General features: G+C 35.3%; 1 protein-coding gene across 6 annotated transcripts in view; it reads left to right on the top strand.

The window, feature by feature from the left end:
• NLGN1 (neuroligin 1) overlaps positions 1–27716 on the top strand; it is an 894249-nt gene that overhangs the window by 140099 nt on the left and 726434 nt on the right. For 2 of the 6 annotated variants that reach the window (XM_043875128.1, XM_043875130.1), the window contains exon 1: positions 25326–25933. The exons of the other annotated variants lie outside the window; for them this stretch is intronic. The gene's annotated coding sequence lies outside the window, so the exon portion shown is untranslated. Of the gene's footprint in view, positions 1–25325; positions 25934–27716 lie in introns of those variants that run through there. 6 annotated transcript variants of the gene reach the window in all.

Below are 27716 nucleotides of genomic sequence, written 5' to 3' on the forward strand. Positions count from 1 at the left end.
TATCTATAACTCACAGATTGAGTTTGGGCTGGGATGTGGACATGAAGTGAGGTGATGACTACAGAAAGTAAAGGAATATCTGTGATAGGAAGTGTAATTTTTAGGTTCTTACCAAAGTTTTTTATAGACATGTAATTTTCAGGTTCTTACCGAAGTTTTTACAAATTAAAAAAAAAGGAAGTGAAGGATCATTTAAGTTATTTGGGAAAACAGCACTAAGTCAGCTCAGTGCTAACTTTAAAACACATGTTAGTTCTGCTACTGTCTGTATTATGGATTCATTAAATTGGCTACATTCTCTTTGCCACTTGGTTAGTATGTGAGATTTAAAGAGCTTAAAGCCTGGAGTAACTGTTTTGTGTTTTTAAAACTATTTATTGACGTAAATTCTTTTTAATGATCTCTTGCCCTGAGGATCCACACTTAAAAAGATTCTTTTGTCTTTTATATAAAGTTTGGTTCTAGTTTGATATAATCCATCAATTTTAAGGATAGTTACAATTACTTTCTTCAGCAGAAAATCTCTTATGCATTGATATGAAATCCCTTCCAGAGACAGGCAAGGTTTGGATTCTGATCACTGAATCAAAGCCATCCAAAGCTTCAAACCCTAGCTTAACCATTTGCTACTCAGGTGACCCAACCAAACTATTTCACATTTATAAACTTTTGTTTGTTCATTTATATAATGGTACCAATTGTACTTATTCAGATTTTTGTAGGCATGACCAGTGATGATACTTTGCAAGAAATAGGCACTCAATAAATGGTAGTAGTAGCTGTTTTATCATTGCTGTCACTAACTAACAAAAGCTCTGTATATAGTTCCTAGGAACTACAGTAAGTTGGTAGTAATTACAATTTATATAGTTATGTAGTTATTTATTATTTGCTGAATAATAAATTCATTTTCATCTTTGTGAAAACACTGAAGTCTTTTTGACGGCAAAAGTGAGAGAAGGTCGACCTATAGAAATCAGATTCTTGTCAACAGATACAGGGTCAGAAAATTTATGGTGATTTTAAGTATACCATGATTTTTGAGCAATTATTGGCCTCTAAATAATCCAACATAATTTGAAAGAATATTATTTTCCTAGCTCAAATCATCCATACTTCACATAATAATTATCAGTGGAGAATGAATATGATAGTCTGTAATTTTCATATAAATTTGAGGGGTTTGTATTAAATAGCATAATATTTATATATATATATACATATACATATATACGCTATTATTAATCTTTTGCCTTTGTCATTTGTTTATAAAAATACAGTAGTGTAGAGAAGCACACTATATTTTTGAAATTTAATGATTTCTATATAAAAAACTGTATTTAGATCCTGTTATTCAAAGTATAATCTGTGGATTAGCAACAAGGAAGCTTATTAAAAATGCATACTCTTAGATTCTGCCTCAGACTACTGAATCAAACATTGTGTTTTAGTAAGATTTCAGGTAATTCAGTGCACATTAAAGTTTGAGAGGCCTTGAGTTAGATCCCAAAGTTATTCCTGACTTTGGAGGTCTATATCATTTCAAAGTTATAAATAGCTGGAGATTTAGCCTTGCAAATCCAAATTTCCAGAGTGATGGGGATTATCACAGTTAACTAAGTTCATTAAGAGAGAAAGAAATCCTAATTTAAAAAAAAACTAACTAAGTGCACATAGATATGTTTGAAAAGGAAATTATATTATTTACCAAGGCTGATATCAAATCCAGAGCAATGACAAGAGTCTATATATGTAGGGCTGTCCGGTAGAAGAGGACTTGAAATTACTCTGTGTAGATGTAGAGAGAATTACTATGATCAGTGAACAGAATATATCAGGAAAGAGATTTTGATGACAGATAATTGAACTGTGCATATGTGCAATGCACACCTTCACAAGTAATATGTTTATCTCCCTTCCCCAAGCATAGGTTACTCAGTTATCTATCAGGAACATTGTTGAAAGAGTTTTTTGGTTAGGAGATTTAAACTCAAAGACCTCAGAAGAATGACCTCAGAGGTGACTTTCAACTTGAAAATTCTAGGATTTGTCCACTGCGGTACTAAAAATGCCTGTGAATAATTGGATATATGTGACAAGTGAAAAGAGAACTGTTTGAAATGAACATAAGTAGTGGTTAGGTTTAACAACTAATAAGAATTATCAGCTACACTGCCTGTGCAGATTTAAGAGGCAAATTACATGTTTAACAAAGCTGGCTAACAGAGGTGCTTTTAACTATTTTATGAGGACTGGGAAATTCTCTCACTGAGCCCTCTGCTGGCTGATATGCTGGGCACTAATGATTTTTTTGATCTGAAAGGAGACAAAACTTACCCTCTGGGTGTAATGTTAGTTGGTGTTTGTATGTAAAGAGAGGTACAAAGAGTAGCAATCAGTTGATTAAGGTGGCTCATGAGAGTTGCAACTCGTTTGGGTCTTGGACATTTCTTTTTGATTATCTTCTTGATAGCAGCTGATTCAATTGGTACCATGTGGTGACATTTGCAAATGACTTATCTATTTTTAAATATTTAAACAATCTATTTTTAAAAAATTTGCCGAAATTTATAACTATATAAAGCTTTACAAAGTATAATTGATAACTGGCAGTTTCCTAAACTAAGAATAAAGGAGAATTCAAAATTACTTTAGAAGAGAAGCAAAACTATGTAAAGGCCTTTTCTGCTTCAATATGTTTGAAGATAGTTTTGTTTAAGACTGAATCAACAATGATGGTTAATTTACTGTCATTTTTAGGATGCAGCAGTAATATTGAGGGAGAATCCAACACATGGGGGGAAATACCCCATGGTGGAATGTCTCCATCACCCTCCAAAGTTCCTTTTGTGCTTTTTCTCAATCTCTAACACCTGCACACCCCAAGAAACTACTTTTCTGAATTGACTCACACTTGAATCAGCATGGTTAGTATTGCCTATCCTTCTTGAACTTTAGCATAAAGTGGCTTCTTTGAGTCTGAAAGATTCATTCAGGTTGCTTATCAGTAGTTTGTTCCTTTTATTTATAAATAGTATTCCACAACTTATTAGTTCTCTTGATGGTGAACATTTAGCTTATTTAAAGTTTTTGGTTTCTATAAATTAAGCGGCTATGAATTTTTAAATTTCTCTTTTGTAAATAGGGAGTGGAATTCTAACTCAACAGTAATTGTATAAATATAAAAAACTTACGAACTGCTTTACATAATAGTTGAAACTTCTACATTCCCATTTGCAGTGTCTGAGATTCCAGTTGCTCCATATCTTGTCAACACTTAGTATTTACAGTATTTTAAATTTAAGCCCTTCTGGGAGGGTAAATGTATTGCATCGATGTTTTAACTTGTTTTACTCTTAATAATATCGAACACCTTATTATGTGCTAATAGACCATTTATGTGTCTTCTTTGGTGAGTCGTTTGTTCAAACATTTGGCTACTTTTTATTGTGCTATTTATCTACATATTTTTGATTGCTTAGTGTATTCTAGATATAAGTCCATTATCAGATCAGGAAAAAATCCCTTTATTGTTGGTTTGCTGATACATATATTTAAATCACAAATGAGTATAAAGTTCTATACTTATTTTTTCTTCATCAGTTGAGATACTTATATAATTTTTAACCTTTAATTGAAGAAATTATATTTGAAGGTTTTAAAACTTATTTTGTGCCTCAGTACATATTACATCTTGGCAAATGTCCCATATGCATTTGTAGTTTTTGTTTCAATTAAATAAATAACTAAATATCCATTAATTCAAGATAGTTGATACCTAATTCAAGTTTTTTATAGACTTACTGACTTTTTAATATATGTGTTTATTGTTATTGAGAAAATAGGAATAAATTCCATAACCATAATTGTGAATGCATTTACTTCTTCCTGAAATAAGTTTTGAAGCTCATTTATTAGGTGCATGCATATTCAGTTACTGTATCTTCCAGATAAACTATTTTTTTATCATTATAAAAGGTTATTTTTATCTTTCATAAAGCTCTTTATCTTAAAGCCTAATTTTTATGGTATTATAATAGCCATATTAGCTCTCTTATTATAAGGGTTTGCATGGCACATGTGTTTCTGTCTTTTTTTTTTTTTTTGGTCTTTCATTATTAATTTATTTATGACTTTATAATTGAAGTGTGACTCTTACACACAACATATAATCCACCTCACCTTTTAACCTAATTCTAGTCTGTCTTTGAATGATTTAGTCCTCTTACATTTACCATAATTATTATAAGATTGTGTTGAAGTCTCCCGTTTTCTTTTATTATTTTGTTTACCTTGTCTAATCCTTTAATTTTTTGTTCCTGCTTTTCTATATTCTTCGAACTGAGTGTATTTCAACATTCATTTTCTGTTAAAATTTTAGTGAAACCTCTTTATTTTGTTTTGGTGGTACTTTAGAAATTGTAAAGTAAATGATTAACTCATCAGAGTCTCCCTTAAATTAGGTAATTATTGCTTGCCTCTTCACAGAGCCCGCTCCCTCGTGTTGTGTTCTACTGCTGCATTTTTCTCTGTATTACCAACCCCATGACACTGCATTCTCAGTTTGCTTTAATTGTCTTTAAGCAAATTGAGAAATATCTGAAACTGCAGTGCACCACCCTTCTATTTCCAAAATTGTAAGATCAAAAAGTCAGAGTCAGCACTAATGATCGTTGGTACACCTAATTGCAGATGACTTTAATGTAGTTAAATATGAGTGCCATTGCCAGATCAACTCAGTCTACTAGAATGCTGAAAGAATAATCCCTCATATTAACTGCTAAGGAGAGGAAAGAGCTTACTTATACTTTGAGATATTTTGGATCAGTCCCTAACAAAACCTCCAAATCTAAGGTCATGGGAATACTATGTGATCTCTCAATTTTCAGCCCTCCTTTGCAGCTGCTTTCTTGGAAAAAATCAGAGGGAAGATCTGATGGTCCAGACAGTTCTAGCATTTGGATCTCTTTCAGATATAATAAAATTTACATGCCCTACACTGTTATCTAAGGCATGGTTGATTTGATCTTCTCCTTGAAGAGTTTGTCTGTCTAAGACAGACTATTCTATCTCTGCCCAGATAAAGTATTTAACTCAGTGTATAGAGGCTGCTGTACCCATGGCTCACCTATTGAGTGCTTGTTCTTACCTGAAATTTGGTTCATCAAAGCTTCCTAGCATCTACTATGCTTCATTCATCACACAGAATACTATGAATTTTTATTTGTCTAATTTTTTCTTATTATTATGATGGTAGTAAAAGACCCACCAGCAGTAAATACTTCAAATCAGTGCTTTCTTTCTTTGTAGGTATAACTAGATAGAGATATATAGAGAGATAGAGACTTAGATTAGTCTTAAAGAAATATTTTAGCTTAATATGTGTTTTATGTTCTATGAATGCTAGAAAGCTTTTTATATATATTTTATGGCTAGTTAAAGGAAAATTATGTATTAGTAGATTTTAAAATAGTATATGAAATATTATTCTCTCTCATGAGAATACATCTGATCATTAATAAAAGACATTAAAGTATATTATCAATTGATTTCAGTGATAACATTACTTTGTCTAGGTCAACTTTATAGTTAATCTGAGCATTATGATTCTCCTTAGAGCCCTAGAAATGTAGAATTATATGGAGGAAAGAGAGACGGGCAAGGGAAGAGGGAGAGAAGAGGAAGAAAGATAGTAGGAGGGAAAAGGGAGGACTGACTGGTTATTTACTGTTGTAAATTTAAAGCAATCAATAGAATGATTTTTCCCTTGTTCAGACACACCAGTTTTAGGTCAGTGCTAGTTTTTCTGTAGGCCTTTACATTTTGGACTAGATTATAACACATTAAAATAGTAGAAGTTTATAAAACTTGCAGAAAATTTTAGTTAATTGCATTTACCCCAAGATAAAATGGTTTTTCCAGTGGTCATGTATGGATGTGAGAGTTGGACTATAAAGAAAGGTGAGTGCTGAGGAATTGATGCTTTTGAACTGTGGTGTTGGAGAAGACTCTTGAGAGTCCCTTGGACTGTAAGGACATCCAACCAGTCCATCCTAAAGAAGATCAGTCCTGGGTGTTCATTGGAAGGACTGATGTTGAAGCTGAAACTCCAGTACTTTGGCCACCTGATGCGAAGAGCTGACTCATTGGAAAAGACCATGATGCTGGGAAAGATTGAGGGCAGGAGGAGAAGGGGACGACAGAGGATGAGATGGTTGGATGGCATCACCGACTCAATGGACATGGGTTTGGGTGGACTCTGGGAGTTGGTGATGGACAGGGAGGCCTGGCATGCTGCGGTTCATGGGGTCGCAAAGAATTGGACACGACTAAGCGACTGAACTGAACTGAACAAGATAAAAAGACAAACACTAGAAATGGTGAAATGATTCAAGATTAACTGAAATGCCAAAATAACTTTTATATATATATATATTCATGTATATATACACATATATGTATGTGTATATATGTATATATGAGAATATATATTTTGCCAGTAGGTAGTGCTGTAAGGGAGAAGGCGATGGCAACCCACTCCAGTATTCTTGCCTGGAGAATTCTGTGGACAGAGGAGCCTGTCCTGTTGGGCTGCTGTCCATGGGGTTACACAGAGTTGGACATGACTGCAGCGACTTAGCATGCATGCATTGGAGAAGGAAATGGCAACCCACTCCAGTATTCTCGCCTGGAGAATCCCAGGGATGGAGGAGCCTGGTGGGCTGCCGTCTGTGGGGTCACACAAAGTCAGACACGACTGAAGCGACTTAGCAGCAGCAGCAGCAGCAGTGCTGTAAGGGGGCTTAATTCAACCACTAAAAACTGCAGCAACTAAAATTTATCTAGCAATTTACAGTCTAAAAAGTACATTTACATATGTCATCTTATTTAGTCTGCCCATTAGTGGTCCTTACTCGTCACTCCTTATAAGGTCTCCTTTGTTGATTACTCCACTTCATCTAGACGTTTTAACACTGGAATGTTCTGAGGTTCAGTTCTTGGTTCTCATCCTCTGTGTTTCCATTCACTACCTTTGTTGTTTCATTCAGGCTCATGGCTGAAAATGGCACCTATATGCTATGGTTTCTCAAAGCTACATCTCTATTTCAGAAAATACCTTTGAATTCCAAATTTGTATATAAAGACACTCAGTACTGCCTACTGGACACTGCACAAAGATGCCTCATAAACTTTACCTAACATATCCAGAATTGCAATCCCTATCTTATCACATCTTCCAAAAAAAATTGTCTGTTCCACCTGTGGCCTCACCTCCTGAGATAATGCTGATTCTACCATTCTAATGGCTCAGCTTGTAGTATGATATGTCACAGTATTAGAGAAGCCTGTTGCCAGTATGGGTCATCTGAGGATGTGAGCTGGCCACAGCACAAGGATGCAGCTTTGCAGTCATCAAACATTGTGTAATGAGAACTCAATGTGCCTGCTCAGAGTGAATGGCTGTGCAACGAAAATTTGAAAACACCTTGGTATTATTGATAATGTACATGCATTTGCTAGTTGAAAAGCATCAGTAGGGCCTTTCAGAGATGCTCCAAACTCACCTGAAAAAGTATTGCATGAGAAATTCAGAATAAACAGGTATATCTGTAGGAAAAGCTAAGGTAAGTTAAATATAGGGTAAATAGACACCAAAAGCCAGGAATGATTTATCTACTATCAGGAGACATTTATTTACATCTAGTGGTAAAATTATATCCCTGAAGAGATAAGAAAAGCAACAACTGTATCTAATTAAGAGCCTCTAGCATTAGCAGAACTCCAGCTATTCTCCAATCTGCTTGTATATGTTTGCTCTCAGACAAATTTTTATTTTACTGAGATCTTTGAAAATGTGATAATGTTATGCAACAAGGTCACAGACTTTAGAGTCATCCTTGAGTCTTTCTTTTTTTCATAACTTCATATGTTCAGGAAAACTTCTTGGGTCTACCTTCAAAATATATGAAAATCCCACACATTTCTCACCACCTCTATTACTATCACCCCAGTTAGGACTATCAGCATATTCCATTTGTATTTCTGCAATTGGCTTCTTCTCACTGGTTTTCCTATTTCCACCATTGTCCTTTTACGTCCATTTTCAGCACAGTAGTGGACTGATTTTTTTTTTACAAAATAAAACTTATTCTTTCACTCTTATAGTCAACATCCTGCCAGGGGTTCCCATTTCTCATAATAGTCGAAATCCCTACAATAGCAAATAAGATCCTGTATGATCTGTCCCTTACTACCTGTTTAACCTCATCTTCAGTCTCTTTTCCCTTTCTCTCTTCTCCATCAGCAGGAACACCAGATACTTGCTCTTCCATTTGCTTGCTCTTTCTCCCCAAAAAAGTTTACTTTTTCAAACACCTCCCACCTGTTGTAGGCACAGGCTTCTCCTAAATACTTCTGCTTTTTCTCTGTGTCTTTTATAACTCTGAGTGAAGGGACCACATAGGATATGGGATTAATAATGAAGAATGCAGATTTCTGTTTATCCACCTTATTCAAGTAGAAAGACATTAAGTTTATGCTGATCCTACTGAGAAATGAATGCTTAAGGATATCATCCTTTTTACTAATTGTGTAAAACATGACAAGTGCTTATCAACATTTGTGGTTCTTGTCTCCATCTGGGGCCATGGGAAGACTAAACTTCCATGCATTCTTGGAGTTTTATTGTTACCGTATAACTAACTTACTTTGGTCATATGAGAAGATGTTAATGGTATGCTCTTTGTCCATCTAAGAGCTGGTGTGCAATTATCCATGCTTTCTTCTCCTTCGTGAACTCTGAGTTCATGAAAAAATGGAAGTGTCACAAGATGGTTCAGCCTTTATTCTCTGAATGCTTCAGTAACTCTGAGGACCAGAATATCAACTGAAACCTGTTGAACATGGCATGCATAAGAAGTCAGTCTTTATTGTTATAAATAATGGGGATTTTAAAGTTGTGCTTCTAGCCTAACTTAATCTTTTTTGAATAATATGCTATTGTTTTAGTGCAGAAAGGTAACAGGAATTAATGAGGAAAGTCTTTCATCCAGTTACTATGTATTATCTACCCCTATTGTCTGGATATTGGTAGTATAGTGATAAGCAGAATTTCCTATCTTCATAGAGCTTACAGTCTAGCAGAAAATGGAGTCAAGTGTTGGGTACAGGGAATTATGGGGCAAGCATCCTGCCAAAAGGGAAACCCAGCCCAGGGTGATGAGGATGAGGGACCTAGGAGTGTGGCACAAGATTGGGAGGAGATGTCCAGCAAGGTTACAACCAATGTAAGGTGAGGAACTCAACAAAGGACCATTACAACTTAGTCCTGAGAAATGGGGAATGTGAGCACTATGAGGATGTGGAAAAGCGTAGACAGCCAGGTGAAGAATTCAAGAGAGTAGTCAACTCAAAGTCATCTGCGTAGACTGAACGGGGTAACACAGGCTGCAGGCAGCCTTACAGATGGAGGATGAAGTGGGTGCGAAGAGGAGAGCAGAATTTTGCAGAGGTGCATCATGGAGTAGGAAAAGTAACTGAGCAGCAAACTTATATTTTCCAAACTTCCAAATCCCAGGACCCGGGCTGCTGAATTCCCACTTGTTCTGCTGTCCTGAAGCCAGGAAAAGAGTGAGAGTACATTTAGAAAGCTGGAGCTGTCTTCTAACAATTTTGATGGACCTAGGGAAGGATAGGGCTTCCCAGGTGGCACAGTGATAAAGAATCTGCCTACCATTGCAGAAGATGCCAGAGACGTGGGTTTGATCCCTAGGTCAGGAAAATCCTCTAGAGAAGGAAATGGCAAGCCAGTCCAGTATTCTTGCCTGGAAAATTCCATGGACTGAGGAGCCTGATGGGCTACAGTCCATGGGGTCGCAAAGAGTTGGACACAGGTTAGCACACATGCAGGATAGGGAAGGGTAGCTACTAAAATGATAGTGGAAGAAACATGGGCAGTTCTTCAAAGAGATAGCTTTCTTTTTCACATTGTGTGGGGGAAAAGAGGAAAGTTGTGTGATATCTGTCCCCACAAGAAAAGGAGGAACAGTTCCAGAAACATGATTTTAAGACATGGCTCTTCAAATTCCTAGTTATATGTTCTGTTACAAAAGATAAACTGATTCACACCACCACCAAGGTGCTTTGACTGAAAGAAGTGCTCTCAGAGACTTGACAGTTTCAAATTTCAGCAGAATTAATTGGAGTGAAGATGGAGCAGATGTTACAATGAGAATTCTGTTAAGAGTATAGATGTATGTATTGAAGAGCACTTCCTTTGGATGAAAGAAAACAATGCCAATTAAGGCTATTTTAAGCATATTAGAATCAGTGAATTAAACTGATTTTTTCCATTAATTGTGAATAGAGATTTAATCCATCACTTTGTTAATCCTCTTCAAACCCAAAGCAAATAGAATTATTCATAGAGAAAGAAGAAGGGCTGAGAGTAGTGGGATTATGTAAAGAATGAACTATAAGGAGTGAGATACAATAGAGAGATGTAAGCCTATAATTAATGACAGTCAGAGAGGCTGAGGTCAGGCAGCTATTACACAGTAGTACTTTATTATTTCAAATTAGTCTAGAGAGAGCTTGAAAGCATCCATCACCATATCTTGTTAGTAAATGGGTTAACTGATCCACATATTTCATGCATCATGATTTCAATGGAAAATAGCTTTAGGATGGAGATTGAAACTACAGATTATAGCTTTCCCCCCAGGCTTTTAATTGCTAGGCATTGTTCTTGACCTTCCCTCACCTCAACTTCAATAGCATTCAGACAAATTAGTTAATTATATGGGTTAGTAGGCCACCCAAACTTGTATAACTGAACAAACCTTATGCAAATCAAGACTAAATTATTTGGGAATTAAATAATGCTTGCAAAATTGGATTCTTTAGTGACACTCATTAGCAGAGTTCTGTGAAATCCTTAAATTCAGAAAAAGAATTTGCTTTCTAAAATAATGTCACGCTCTACCCTATTTTATATCGCGATAACTGATTTTCTTCTTTAGTTAGCCTTTCTCAAGTGTTTTCTCCAACATCCTCTATATCCTCATCACAGAAGTGATTAAATAGTTTCTTGTCTGTGTGCTATTGATAGCTCTATTTCAGCAGTTATCACTTTTACTCCTGCCTTATTTTATTTATTTGTATATCTCCATTCCTAGACTGCAAACCCTTTAAGGATGAACTGTGGCTTGGGCATCTCTTTACCTATAGGACTTGGCAGACTGCCTGGTACATAGTATGTCTTCAAATTTTTATTGCTTAAAAAAGGAATGAGCAAATAAAATGTAAAGAATTAAACTTTTTGAAGACTAAAAAAAGTCACTTATCTCTATAAGTAAATATATAATGAATTATTCTAATATCATATGCTATCACAAGATGATAATTATGTAGAGGGAAGGTTTATGGTGAGTTTCATTCTGTGCCCCCATAGTACCTTAAGAAATCAATTTAACCCTTTTTATCCTCATCTGTTAAAAAAAACATGTTAATAATACCTATTCCTCTTATCTACTTTAATCTTTGCTTTGAAGAGAATTGAGAATTGAATAATTGTGTGTGTATGTGTGTGTGAAAATTCTGAAAACCATAGTACATTAAACATGTAAGTTTTCCATTGTGACATTAAAAGTAGTTACCCTCTATAAAATAAGATTAATTAGAAAAGGCAGATTCATCAGTTTCAATAACCCCTATTTAGTATCAGGGTTGAATGTTTGAATCTTGCATATATTTCACTATTAATTCTAAATAGAACAATTTTTTTCATTAGAGGTACACTTAATCTCAATAAGTTTGAGATATTGATGAGAAAGATGGAAAATTCTCTTGTTTTCTCCCAAAAAATCTAGTATACAAGGTTTATTAAATAGAAATGAGAGGTATGTATCATTCAAATAAACCAAATATTTTATTTTTATATTATTCTCCAAATTAGTCAAATGTTTGCATTTTTATATAATTGAAATCAGAGCACAAATTTAATTTTGAATACTGCTTCCTTCACTTGCATTGCATCTTGAACATTTTTCCATGTTGTTACATAGTTCTCTAATAATATTTATCAAGAATATTGCCTTATCTTACTTAAATATCCCACTAATTCTGGGTATTTTGATTGTTGCTGATTTTGCTATTATAAACTATATTGCAAAGGATAGCTTTCCAAATAAGTTTTCCTTCTTTGGGATTATTAATTTGTATTAAATTTCTAGTGAAGGGAAAATTAAATCACTGGCCTAAGTTTCCCTTCAGTAAACACCTATAGAGGAAAGGGAAAATATTTTCTTTCTTAATAAATAAGTCTTCTGTTGAGTATCAACATCTTAAAGCTAAATTAAATGAATGACAAATAATAATCTGAGATATATCAAGAATAATCAAAATCATTAAGTAACAAAACTAAAAAAATAAATTCTGGAAATAAAGATAGCTTAGCTTCAGAAAAAAAAAAAGATTCTAGGATTTATTTCTTCCAACACTATGTGTTCATTTTCCCAGTACTTTTGCCTGAGGTGAAAAATGTAAAAGTACAATGGAAATGTTATGGTTCTTAAAAAGTGAAGTAAAATTGCTCTCCAAGAGGATTTCATACTACTAATGTGCTAGTTTATCCTATCAGTTTTGTGAGGGTTGTGTATACTGAAAATGTGTTTTATTAGACTTAATTTTAATTAAATCATTATATTGTTTACCTTAAAAGCAAAAGAAGTAAAAGAAACCAAGGGCGAACCCAGGATTGTGAGCCCTCATATAAATGTTTCTTCATAATCTATTATGTGTTAGATTTTAAAACAGACATTTTCATTTCACTTTCAGTGTATGACTTAATCTGTATCCATGTGCATTTGGTTACTGAGGGCATCTATTAAATTGTTCATTTCAGTATTCAAATTATGTAAAAGCTCTTCTTTTTTTAAATGTATATTTTCAGAGAAACCTATTTTAGTTTTCTTAAAACAGTAGTCCCTTGAGTCTCATAAAGAGTAACAGATTAAATGAAACAACAACAGCAGCAGCAGCAACTTCTTTTTCTTGTTTTTTTAAATATTTATTCCCCACCATGGTTTTCTTTCTTTTCTTTTCCTATTTAGTTATCTGTTCTTTTTAATGCTATGGGTTTTCCTCAAATGCTTGCTGGTTCTGGTTTTCTGTTCAAATTCATGAATAAAAGATTAGATTGTTTAATATAGGTGTCTGGCAAGGTTTTCCTCTCATGCTAATGGAAAGTTTGAGAGCTGTGAATTAAAGAGCTGCTGACGCTCATGGTTGCCCTGTTTTCTGGAGGTGTGATACAGAATGTGCAGCAAGTTCCCACTTCCACTGGAATGTATACCATGTTACTCCATGTTCATGCTTTTTGTAAAAACCACTTCGAAAATAGCATTCCTTCATGCTTGCATTTCTTCTTTCAACAAATATTTTTTTGTTGTTGTTGTGACGCTGAATCGGTTCAAAGTGCTAGTGAAGGTGAAAGTCCCCCTCAAAAAGCAATTGGTCAAAGTGCAAGCATGATAAGAAAAGGAAAAGTAAAATTTGACTAAAATTCCTCCATAACTTTGGGAGTGGGACCCATGAGAGGTGAGGTGGTGTCATGATCTCTAGAGTCAGTGCTAGGTAAACTTATATTTGGTGGATCTGTACAGGTAAGAAAGGTGAGAAAGAGGGTGTTCAAAGAGAAGTTTCCGGACAAAAGGAAAGCCATGTGAAGAAGTCAGATGCTTGGCATGATGGATTTGAAAAATCACAAGTAGTTCGGCATGCTTAGAGAAGCAGTGTGTGGCAGGTGCGATGGCTGGACAGGACAGCAGGTGATTGACTTAGAGGGGGTAACCAGGGCTGTCAACACCCACATGATCTAGAAGACGTTATAGATTAAGGGGAAGAGCATTTGAGTAGGAGTCAGGAGATGTGAAGTCACTAACTGAGCTTCTTGGACAAATCACTTAGTTATTTTCTCATGTGTAAAAGGAGCAAGTGGTTTTCCAGTGGTGCTGTACATTGCCCTCATGTGGATGGAGGAGCACTGTGGCCAGGCCTCTTGGTCCCCTGCCTCCTTCCCTTCTACTACAGAAGGTCTATTTTTCTCTGAAATCGTTTGCCTTATAATTTCATGTAATGCTTGTGGTATATTAGTTCCCTGACCTGGGATTGAACCTGAGCCACCACGGTGAAAACACTGAGCCCTAGCCACTGGGTCACCAAGGAATTCCCTCCAGGATGTTTCCTTGAATTATTCATTCCCTCTCCAAGTATATATTGAGATACTATGTATGCAGCAAAATGTATCTGTTGTTTATAGTACCTTCCTTACAAAGCTCTGGAGAGTCGGTTTAGATGTTTGGTTTTTTGATTTTGGCAGTTGTTTTAATAGAGCATTTATAAAACCAGATGTTCCTGTTATTAATATTGATCACTCCCAGTAGCAGAACTTAGGCATGGTTAGGAGATCTTTCTCTGTCGAGGGTGAATAGGGGAAAAGATTGAGGAAAGTAGATAATTCTGGCTTTCCACAAATAATATGGCCATTTCAATATTGCAGATGAGGGAAAGAAAAACTCTAGGGAGTAAAGTGTCACTAGCATTCGGAGCACTTAGAAACAGAACCTGGATCCATCTGATAGCAAAGCCTGTAAACATTACTTTGTGCTAACAAAGTAATTCAGTTAAATGTATTTAATATAATATACACTTATCCCTCGTGGCTCAGCTGGTAAAGAATCTGCCTGCGATGCAGGAGACCTGGGTATGGTTCCTGGGTTGGGAAGATCCCCTGGAGAAGAGAACGGCTACCCACTTCAGTATTCTGGCCTGGAGAGTTCCATGGACTGTACAGTCCATGGAGGTCGCAAAGAGTTGGACATGACTGAGCGACTTTCACTTGCACACTTATACATTATCTATTGTATTAAATGTATGTTAGAGACAACAGAGGTCGAAGGGTAGAATAAGAGAAGGACGGAGGCAGACCATATTGAGACTTTTCTGTCTTTTGTTATTATTGCTATTACTATTGCTGTTAATATTTTATCTTTTACATTGCTTCCTAGTCTATTCAGGGAGAGAGAGGAGAGAGGAAGATTTTTTAAATTTTGTCAATATTAGGAGTCAAAAAAATGAAACAACCCGACATTCTGTCGTGAAATTTCATTTGAAACATATGCAGCCAAAATTAAGATTGATATTGAGTTGTATTTTGATTAGCTTATTTTAGATTTAGATTAATTTTGAAGCTTTTGTTAAAAGCACTCTTATTTATAACCCGAAGTTTTTTGTAAATCAATTAAATACTATCAATAAGAAATACTTTTTGATAAAAATATAGTTGGTTAATGAAATAGAAATATTCATATGGTGTTGGTGAGGAAACCAGAAATAAGGAGACCTTATTTCTGCCTGCCAATGCAGCAGACGTGAGTTTGATCCCTGGGTCCAGAAGATCCCCTGGAGAAGGAAATGGCAACCCTCTCCAGTATTTTTACCAGGGAAATCCCATGGAGAGAGGAGTCTGACGGATTATAGTCCTTGGTTGCAAAGGTGTCAGACTAAACAGCAACAAAACAACAATTGCAGTAGAAGACAGAGCAAGATACTACATGTTAAATTTGATTAAGTAAACTTAAAATTTAATTTGAAATTTGATATTTACATAATTTAAATCAGGCTTTTGATGAATAAATAGTTGGAAAAAGTATTATTGGAAAGCATGTTTCTAAAAACAGTTGATCATTTTAGATATTCTGTCTTTAAAAGTCTATGATCAAGGGAAGGCTCCTACCAGAGCTTCTCATTCATACCCATCATTAGACAAATTTTGCTTCATGGACAGTCCTGGTTACAAACAAATCCTTTATGGAAACTTTAATCCTCAAGAAAAGGGAAAAGAGAGCAAAACATCAAAGAACATTCACTGGATGCTACAGAAGAATGATTGTTCAACTTTCAAAGGATCTACTGAACTACTCCATCATTCAGTTCATACTTAATTTCATGCAGCAAAAAATTATGAGTGATTCTTATAAAAGTCTTTGGGTGGGGTCAAGATAAACAAATGAAGCCACATTTTGGATCTGTCATGCCAGTAGCTCTAATAAAAAGTTTTATTGTGATTTGACATACACTTAGTGAGCACACGTGAATGTGGGTTCTAGAATTTCAGTTAATGTAAAGAATAGTAAACCTCAGTTTCTGGAATTCTGTTTGAAAAATAGGACAGTTAAAAATTTTCCTGATGTTTTTCCATGGTGACTCAAAGATAATAGATACTAGCTCAAGAATACATCTTCAAGTAATTTTAGTATCCTATTAGGTAACCAATTTAGACTTGGAATCTTAAAACTAATTTAAATTACCCAGTGTTTCTTACCATTTCCTCACCATCATATTCTTTTTCTAATTTGAACATCGTTCTTCTCTGGAGAAACTGGAAGCTAGAGTTTAATGCTTTGCTTTTCTCTTGGTCATTTGTTCATATTACCTAGTTGGCCCTAAGCAATGTCATTCTTATTCTATCCTTGGTTATCTTTTTGCTGTCAAAATATCAGAAATTTCTTTTCTGTTATCCTTAGCATTTTTCAGAAACATCAGATGCCTTAGTGTCATTCAGTTCAGTTCAGTTCAGTTGTTCAGTCGTGTCCAACTCTTTGTGACCCCATGAACCATAGCACGCCAGGCATCCCTGTCCATCACTAACTCCTGGAGTTTACTCAGACTCATGTCCATCGAGTCAGTGATGGCATCTAGCCATCTCATCCTCTGTCGTCCCCTTCTCCTCCTGCCCCCAATCCCTCCCAGCATCAGGGTCTTTTCCAATGAGTCAACTCTTCACATCAGGTGGCCAAAGTATTGGAGTTTCAACTTCAGCATCAGTCCTTCCAGTGAACACCCAGGACTGATCTCCTTTAGGATGGACTGGTTGGATCTCCTTGCAGCCCAAGGGCCTCTCAAGAGTCTTCTCCAACACCATAGTTCAAAAGCATCAATTTTTCAGCGCTCAGCTTTCCTCACAGTCCAACTCTCACATCCATACATGACCACTGGAAAAACCGTAGCCTTGATCAGACGAACCTTTGTTGGCAAAGTAATGTCTCTGCTTTTTAATATGCTATCTAGGTTGGTCATAGCTTTCCTTCCAAGGAGTAAGCGTCCTAATTTCATGGCTGCAGTCACCATCTGCCATGATTTTGGAGCCCCCAAAAATAAAGTCTGACACTGTTTTCACTGTCTCCCCATCTATTTCCCATGAAGTGATGGGACCGGATGCCATGATCTTAGTTTTCTGAATGTTGAGCTTTAAGCCAACTTTTTCACTGTCCTCTTTCACTTTCACTTTCTGCCATAAGGATGCTGTCATCTGCATATCTGAGTGTCATTAGTGTCATTAGGTAATCACATTTTTCTTTAACCTTATTTTGTTGTTCTTCCTTTCCTAGTTTTTCTTTTTAAATACACTTCTCAAGCACAAAACTATAAGAAAATCAGCCACACAATTATCCTGATTTCTTTTGATTCCATTATGATTCTTAATCTAGATTCTTATATAAGAGAATATAAAAATCATCTATAAAATAATATATTAATTTTTTCTTTTAATTTGTATATGTAGTTAGTGAACTCTTGAAATGAAATTGGACACCTCCATGTCCAAGATTAGATTTTGGATACTTTGTATGAAAAATTACAAAATATCTCAATCATTTTTGCTAGTGTTACATGTTGAAATGATATTGTTTAAAATATACTGAGCTAAATAAAATAAATTATTGAATTCAATTGCACCTGATTCTACTTCTTTTTTAAAAATGTATGTTAGCAAGTATAAAATAGCATATATTGTACAGTTTATGTTTCTATTGGATAGCATTGATTATTCTCATAATACTTTTAATTTTTTAATTAATTGCATTATCTTTCTATTGCTGCTGTAACAAGTTACCTTAAAATTTGGTGACTTAAACTACAAAAATGTATTAATTTGTAGTTCAGGAAATCATCTAAAGTGTCTTGACAAGCACCGTGCTCTTTTAGAGGCTCTAGAGAGGAATCCACTTCTTTGCCTTTTGTACTTCTAGAGGCCACCTGCACTCTTTGGCTTTTGGCCTTTTCCTCCAGTTTTTAAGCCAACGGTGTACCATCTTCAGCTCTCTCAGTTTATCTCCCTATGATCTCTGTTTCTGTTATTACATCTCTGACTCTTCTGCCTCCTTCTTATAAGGACCCTTTGAATGCATCAGGCCTATCTCAAGATCCTTAATCATACTTACAATCCCATATGTCACATACATTTAACACATTCACAGATTACAGAGTTTAGGATGTGGGCATCTTTGGAGGACCATTGTTCTACTTACTATGTTAACTACATTTAATGTTATGCTTCCTTGGTTTGTTTGTTGATTATAATTTTTACAGTTTGGTTTAGGAACGATGATACATTAATATAAGCAACCAAAGGTAAACAGCAACAAGTCTGAGGTGGCATGGTGCAATGGATTCTCATCTATCTATGCCATAGACTGCATGCAGTGTGACCTTAGTTACATCAGTCATTTGTCTTCTTGGGTTTTTTCTATTTAGCAAAAGGAGATTTTTGGAGTCTATGCAAGGACTATAAAATTGTAGTTCTTTGGGTCACAGTTCAAATGTACTCTACTTGTTTTAATGATTTGTTTGAATCCTGGTAAAATTAATTTCAGCTTTAAAATGTTTTCTACATCTTTATCAGACTTGTGAATCCTGAGGATATGAATTATGAATTGGTTTAATGTATTACAGATAGCCAAGAATTATACTTGCTTCATTGTCTGATAGGTAAACTTTCTGTTTTCCAAAACTAACTACCTTATAGTCTATTAACTTTGTGATTTATAAGAAATTTTGCTTTGAACTTTTTTGATGTTATCTTCTCTGCATAATCTACTTAAGCAACTACTTTTTAAAAGCTATTCTTTCTCTTTCTTTCTCTCCCTTTCTTCTAGTAAACTTAGAAATAGAGGCCAAGATTTAATTTTAAGATTTAATTTTTAAAATAACAAAACATTTATAAGTTTGCTTATCTCTAGGGAGGGTTGGGAAATTTTTAGAGAAAAAGCAAAGTGCTTAAGCTGAAGGTCATGATTTTTATAATGGATGGTTAAATGGTTGAACAACTTCTTATACATTGGATGTAATGTGGTTTTATCATTCTATTTGATTGCATCATTTTATTGTTTGTTTCCAGGTATCAGAAATGATTTTATTCACATACTATTAAAAAATAAGCTCTAACTCTGAATACATGTGATTTTAGAAAAACTCATCTTTTTGAAACATTCGCGACGTAATTTCTAATTTGATGTAAGTAATCAAAAATTAACTAAAGAGGCAGATTTATGTGCTCACGGATTCTGAGCGGGAGGGACAGATAGAGACAGAGAGAGAGGGAGAGAAAGAAAGAGAGACACACAGAAGCACACAGACACACACACCAAGAGAGAATATCCATTTCCTTTTAAGATGTAATTTAAAGGTCTCCTTTATTTAATGTTTTATTTAATGTTCCCTAAATATTTTGGGACAGGTAGATGATGCTCATTAGATCACTAATTGAACAATGATGAAAATCCAGGCTTGTGTTTACTTTTAATTGTGTGATTAGCATAAAATCCTATTTAGAGAAGAAAGAGTAACCAACCCGTGTCTGTGAAGTCAATGAGATGGTGATGCCATTGGGATAGAATTAAATTTTTTCTTTACCAGCTTGAACTATAGAACATTATTTCTTTTTTTTTCATTTATTTTTATTAGTTGGAGGCTAATTACTTTACAATATTGTAGTGGTTTTTGTCATACATTGACAGAACATTAATTTTCATGTGACTTTTCCATAATTAGGTCAACTTTTACAATACATTTTACACATACTGGAAACATAGACTCAAATAAGCTAATATTATACAATAAACTTTAATGGATGATTTACAATAGGATGATTTCCTGGTTTTATTTATTTGGTACTAAAGGCATGCTTAAGGAATACTTTTAACGCTTATAAGATACATTCTAGACTACACTGCAGTGTACTAAAATTAATCATGATATGATGGAGTCTAGTGCAGCTAAACTACTACTATGGTGATTATGAGAGGATCAGCATACATAGTATTCAATCTTACAAATATATAAAAATTTACAATTTTAAATAAATCAGATACTCCATAAAAAAATAATGTATTGAGCTAGTGACAGCTGAAATCTTTGAACTGGAAAATGTATTGTTAAGTAGAGAATAATTGTGCCAATTAAATATAAATATCAATTGTTTGTTGTTGTTTGGTCGCTCAGTTGTGTTGAACTCTTTTGCCGCTCCGTGATCTGTAGCCTGCCAGGCTTCTCTCTCTATGGGATTTCCCAGGCAAGAATGCTGGAGTGAGTTGCCATTTCCTTTTCCAGGGGAATCTTCCTGACCCAGGGATTGAACCCATGTCTCCTGAATTCCTGGTGGATCCTTTACTGCTGAGCCACCAGGGAAGCCTAAATATCAATTATAGGTTTTTTTTTTTAAAAGAGCTCCTTCAAAAAGAAACAAATTCTTAATTATTAGCATAATAACACAGATATTTGGAAATTTTTAGTAATTCCAAATGATATGTTTGTTTTGAAATTTTGGATGCATTTCTGACTTAAGCCCCTGAGCTTTGAACATGTGTTTCATTATCTCAAACCAGCTTTGATGAAGAAGCCCTGTTTCTCTATGTAACAGTCATCCTAAAATATCTAGTCTTGATCATTCCTTCCTTGGTTTCCATTACAGGTCTTCCAACCAAGAAATCTAAAAGATGCATCTGGTAAATTTAGCATTGGAGCAGATATGTTCTCCCAATACATACCTGAAATATTCAGTATCAGTCAAGTGTTTTAAGTTGTCTTTTCTAATTAAGCAGGATTGTGTGAACAGACTATTCCCAGTAGAAAGAACCTCTTCATAAACAGCCACCTTTGCAGTAGTTAGGACTTGAAATATTGCAACACTTTTTATCTTTATGCCTTTCATAATTCCCAATTGCCATTCATTTAGATTCAAGACTGGAGCACTTAAAATGAAATTACATCAGGGGAGTTCTAAAGATGGTGGTGGAGTATTTTTTCCCGAAGACTTGCTTTTGAAATCTCTTTTACAATATAAGATTTTTTTCAAACATAGACCAATCTTTCATGACATCCTAAAATGTTTACTATCAGACAGAACTTGATGAATTTGACCTCATCATAAAAGTGTTCTCCTATATCAATTATTGAAAAAAATCACAATTCTGTTTTCATAATGATTCTTGTATTAAAAGCAACAATACTTTCTCACCTATTATTTAGTAGAACTGTGTCATTTCTTTACATGACCCATTTGGTATTAATCATTTTTTTTGTTTATATTGCAGAAATTGAAATAGGATGTATAATCATATCTACCCTTGGTTTTAGCACAGCTGAAATTTTAGTGACATAATCAAATTGGAATCCCATATTCCAGTTGGCACTCGTTTGCCATTCTTGGCCCTTCATTTCCCATTATTGTTTGTCATAGTAATTTTTTACTTTTCTATTTAATTCTCTGAAGAGAGAGCCCATCCAAGGTAGAGAATAAATTTGTTTTCTTCATGTACTTGTCAACTAGTTTCACTCTGGTCTATTAAGTCATTCATTCACTGACCATTTGTACTATGAAGAATATAAAGAGTAAGTAATTTTCTATCATCTGTGTAAAGGAAATCATCAGGGAAAGAAGTGAGTTTTATTCATGTTTTATTCTCATCCTTCTCCTTCCTTTACTTTGTTACCTGCATGGCTTTCAACCCATCAAAAAGTGTGCACTTAAACACACTGAAAATGAAACTTCAGTTTTATATTAATATCTGTATCTCTTCAGTATGCGTGGTTAATTATCAATTCAGAATAACTGTTAACCATTTACAGTCAACGCATCAATCATCAGGAGCAAATTCAGGGACTGTGGTAGTTGTTTGTATTAAAGTCAATTCTTGTGTGATATGCATTGTACTGTGCCCAGCATGCAAGAGGTATTCAATAAGTGGTTACTGAAAGAATATGTCAACCTCTCCAAATTTCAGAAATATATCTACTTCTTCTGCCCTGTATATTCCATTCTCAAAGGAAATTAAATTGTCCTTTCACTCTTTCTTTATAACAAAGCTGCTTTGTTTATTGCTCAGGAACACTGTTCTGAATGGTTGACGGTCTGTTGTTGATTTTTCCAGACTTTTTTTTCTGAGTTCAGTATGAGTTGAGAATATTAACTACGGATGTAGCTTATTTTACTTCTAAGATTGGACTCTCCTTGGTATCCTCTCCTATTTTCCATGAATTATGAAAAATAATGCCTTGAAAATGAGATTTCCATTTCTCATATTTCGCATTAACAAAGCCTCCTTCCTTGAATTCACATGTGGGTTTTTTAAGTTCTGGAAGGATTTTCTTCTTGCTTTTTGACTTAGGGCTACTCTATATTTGGTGGTTTCCAGTTAACTGTCAGAACTGAACATGATCGATTGATTGCCTGTTTCACAATTTCAGAGGTGTTATTGCTATATGTAAGATCAAAGGAAAATACCACTCCCCACAAAAAAGGGGAACATTACTTTTCCCCCCTATTTCAACCACATTTTTTCTTATTTAGGTGATGATTCTTGCTTGCTAGCTGAAAATTTGTATATCCCTTCTAGAAAGAAATAGGATCTATACATTTCCAGTTTTTAGAAATACGAAGTGCTATAGATTTTTTTAAAATGCTACATATATTTAAAAAATCTGTATAGACTTCTGTGCAGACAGTAGATTCTGAAATTCTGAACTCCATACTATTTTTTTCACTTCTACTTATACTTTTGTAAATAGAAATTTTTCCAGAACTATAAGGGTTCATAGAAGTCATCTAATTTAAATATTTCATTTTAAGGAAATGGTTCAGACATACAATCAATTTATAATGTAATTCTATAAACATTGTGTACTTCAGATTCAGTTTGAGAAAGAAAGCACTGAACACTGGGTTTAAGCTCTCCATGATGTCTTTCCAATTTCATTAACTTTGGTTCTTTCCAAAGATAAAGTATACCGTGAATTTCAAGCTTATCATTGTCATGCATGTTTATATACTTTTGCTACGTATGCATATGCTCAAAAATAAATATTATAATCATAGACATAATAATGTTTTCAAACTTGATATATAAATGTATCAACCCACAGTTTTCTTTCTGCACCCTGCTTTTGTTGTTGCTGCTCCACATTGCATTTCTGAATGCAGTCATGCTAACTCAAGTAGCTACAGTGCATTCATTTTTCTTTTTTACTGCATGTGATATTACAATATGTGAATATTCTATAAATTCCTTGTTTACTTATATATCCAAAGTTTCTTTTCTTTTTTTCTCTTTCAAGTAATTCTGTAGTGGCTATTTTCTGTATGTGCATAGAGACGCAGAAAAAAAATGCATGAGTGGGGAGATTGGAGTTGGGGATGGAAGAATTTTTATTGCTAAACTTCTATCTGAAGTTGTACTATCACCTGTTCTTCATGGTTTCTCTACATCCTCATAAATTTTTCTTATTGCTGGACTTAACAAAATTTTGCCAATTTCCTACTTGTGAAATGACACTTCATCATTTTAACTTGCATTTCTGTAGTAACTAGGGAAATGCAATACTTTTTTCAGATGTTTATTGAACATTGAGAATCCTCTTCTGTCAATTATTCATTTATCGGCTCATTTTTTAAATAATATTTTTATCTTTATAGATTTATGAGAATTCTTTATGTACTTGGATACTAATCCTTCTTTGATTATGTAACCAAACATTGCATAGCAAATATATCCTCTCAGTCTATGCTTTGACTTTTGTGATGTACATACATTTTTTTCATATGCCTAATTTACTGCCTGAATAATTCATTTTTCCATATTGCCCTCTAATGCCACCTGGTATTTATCAAGTTTCCATAAATGTGGGGATATATTACTAAGTCCTGTATTCTATTTTCCTGGACTAACTTCTATCTCTGAACCAAAGTTACATTGCCTCAGTTACTGTCATTGTATATTAAACATTAATAGTCAATACAGAAATTCCCCATACCTTGTTCTTCAAAATTGTATTGACAAGTTTTGACCCTTTCCTCTTGCAAACACACTGTAGAATTAACTTTTCAAGTTCTTTGAAAAACTACATGGACTTTCAATAATAATTACTTTAATTTTATAGATTAAATTACAGTCAAGTCTTCCATCCAGGAACAAGTATACCTGTTAATTTATTTGAGTTTACTCTTTAATTTTTAATAGATAAATTAACCCTGGGTCAAAAGTGACTGCTCAAAGTCACATAGCCAATTAATAACAAAACCAGTGGTAGAAGTAAGATCTCTTGACTCTTTACTAGCTCTTACACTTGAAAAGGTTTAATTATTTAGTCAATTAGGAAAGAAAATCTTGGAGTCCTTGCAGCTACTACACCCACAAGCAGGAAGGTGAATTAAGCTTCCTGAGTTTACTGGGCCCTTGATAAATCAGAGTGTGGTCGGAAGACTAGCTGTGAAGGCAAATTTCATCCATTGCCTGTTCCTATTAGATCAGAATCCTCATTTTTAAAAGATCGTGAGGTTATTGGTAGGCACAGTAAAGTTTAAGAGAGATTGCTTACCAAATGGAACCCTGAAATTCATTGCATTGTTTTTTTTTCCTCTAAAACCTGCCATAAATGCAAATATATACAAATATATGTGTGTATATACAAATATATGTATATGCTCCTTTAAAGGAAAAAAATGTTAGGTTCCCCCCAAAAAACCCAGCATATCTCAGGCACACTGAGGCTTCTTTTGATACCTGTAGTTATTCAGGAAGCATATACATTTGCTTTGAAATCACTGGCTGCCCCAAATTGGCCTTTTAGCTACTCTATGCCACTGGGAAAAATTCTGTAGGAAAAAGATGGAATACTGAGGAGACAGAAGCACAGATTCAGTCTTTAAAGTAAAACAAAGAAGAAAGATCAGACGATTTTTTCAAGTAGTCACATACTATTCATGTTAATCTACGGTCAGCCTTCTTGTTTCACTACTATAGCAGCCAGTTATCTACATGGGGGAGAGGGGAGGGGGGAAGAAAGGTGAGGAGAAGGGATTTCAAAAAAAAGAAAAAAGAAAATTAGATCCCTGCAATATCACCTCAAGCCACTAGGGGTATCTTTGTACCATTTTTCATCCTGCACTGATTTGGAGTGGAAACCTATATTAGGGGAAAACCAGGGTCCTCGGCATTTTTTTGCTAGCTGTGCACCCAGAATCCAAAAACATTTTAGAAAGAAAGAATCCACAGTTCGTTTGGTCATCCGAACAAGGCTACGAAATCGCTCTACTGGACATCAGCACCAGGGATTCATTTTTGAGGTCAATTTCCAATCGAGATAAATCTATTGGATTAGTAGGATTATCTGATTGCAGCTGAAAGAAGTAACGTTGTTTGATCATTTGTATTTCTTGCCTGATGCTCGGATTTACATGGAGGTGGCTTTGGGTCCCAAGGATTCTGGATCGTGCTTGCAGCTGGAGAGAAAAAAGGATCAATCGACACGTTTTGGAAGTGTCCGTGGGTGAATAAAAAAAAAGGGGGGGGGGCGCAAAACTGGGGTTGCGGCTGCTTAGAGAAGAAAAAAAAAAAAAATAAAGGAAGCATCTTGAATTGTCAAACAAGAATTACCGGGTGCTCAAGATTCCAAAATAAGCGTCTAGGAACTGGTAAATACTTTGAGCAATTCAGCTTGAATTTGACGGCGAAGTGTTGTAGAAACTGTCTCCTTGAATTATTGGAAGGGGACTGGGGAAAGATGAGGGGGCTCCCTCTGTGGATTTGTCTTACTGAGGGTAAGTTTGGGGTCTTTTATTGGGAGGGGGCTGTCTGGGTCTGTGTGCCGCTGCGCGGAAGGTGCTGCGGACGCGGTGCCTGTGAAATGGGGAGTGAAGTGGGGGGATGTGAACCACCTCGCACATCTCCGGTAGATCGCTAGGGAGCTACCTAGATCGAGCTTAAAAACCGCGTTTTGTGGCGTCGGTGGGAAAGCCGAGCAGCCCTCTAAGCTCTGAACTTTGCCTTGAAAATCTCTCAGTCGAGAGATCCCTCTTGGATCTAGTGCTTTCTCCTACTGATACTTAAAGAGAGGAGGCAGTGATGCCTTGGAAAACCTGCATGTGGAGGGGGAAAGCCCAAGTAGAAACCGCTGCTGTCTCTGCCGTGGGTTTGGCAAATGTCTTGGCTTCTAGGGGAATTTTGCAGGGGGATTGGCCGCTTTCATATTGTCTCTTCTCCCTTCCCCTTCCATCCTTCCCCTTCCCGCCTCTCCCTCCTCCCCGCCGAACACTAAAGGGTTACAGGGTCACTGCATCGGATGGAGACCGTATGAGTGGGTGACCGGCCACACAGGTCTTGTAATTCACTTGTACGACTTTGCATAATACAGTCCAAGGTAACTTTTCTTCTAGTTGGACCAGTCCAGGAAGGCGTTGCAGCCTTTCTGCCGAGGGCCCAGGCTGGCAAGTGCGCCAGGCAACCGGCTGCATTTCCAGTGCATGCCTACCCTGGCTGCCTCGCCACTTACTGGCTTTTCTTTCCAATTGAGCGGTGCGCGCGCGTTTCCAGACGTTTTCTTGCTGCTGAATTCAGAGATTTTTTTTTTTTTAATTTAAAATATTATTTCATTGCTCTCAACAAAAGCTCATCTTTATTTACAGAAGGGAAATCAATTTCAGCAGATATAACTAAAAATAATCACTCCAATGAGTGACTATTAATGACTAAGGAAACTAAAAGTTGCTTTGAAATCCAGAAAAGCATATTATTCTGAAACAATTTTGGAGTCCGCATAGGTTCAGAACAATTACGTAGAGAGAACGGATTTAAATATGTATGTAGATATGTTAAATAAGTTAAGGCACTCGCCTGCCTTCATAGGCTCCTTACACCTTCAGAATTTTAGTTGGCTTTTCCTATTTAAGGCCATTTCGTTAAATTTTAAACCTCAGTCATTCAGCTGCATTAGACTAAAATGGAGATAGATAATTGTTAAAACATAAAATAATGTATTTTCTATATGTTATTATTTTAAAGAAGAGCATCAAATATTTTTTCAGGGGTCTGTTTATAGACTATGAAATATATGTAGCTACCATATACCTTTATGGTTTTAGCATTAAAACCTCTTCATGGTGAACTCACTGAAAGGCAACTCTTCAATGTCATCTAAAACACTCATCATCCTAGTACTTCAAGAATTCCAGATACATCAGACATTCTGGTATTAAAAGAGGAGCCTCACCAAACTTTCTTCTTGGATTTGTATGTATATATGTGTTTCTTAAGTCTAAATTCTGAAACAAGATCAATGCCATTCCTTTTTCCTTTTTAAGATTAAATGGCAAAAAATGAAACTCTTGTCTCCAAGGATTCTGCAGTGGAAAAGTTACTACTTATTTCTGCAGACTTTAAGTTTTTCTAGAGATTATAAAAATAGCAAGACATAGTTCCTGCAAATGTGTTAGTTTTAAGATATCTCAGAGGCTGGGTTTGCCTTTTTTTTTTTTTTAAACACAGCTCTAGGTCATGGTTTTTGTGCACCATGAGCTAGAGGAATGGATATTCTGTGTTTTAGTA

The sequence above is a fragment of the Cervus elaphus genome, chromosome 19 (genome assembly GCF_910594005.1).
Source record: "Cervus elaphus chromosome 19, mCerEla1.1, whole genome shotgun sequence".
In the NCBI taxonomy this organism is placed as follows: domain Eukaryota; kingdom Metazoa; phylum Chordata; class Mammalia; order Artiodactyla; family Cervidae; genus Cervus; species Cervus elaphus.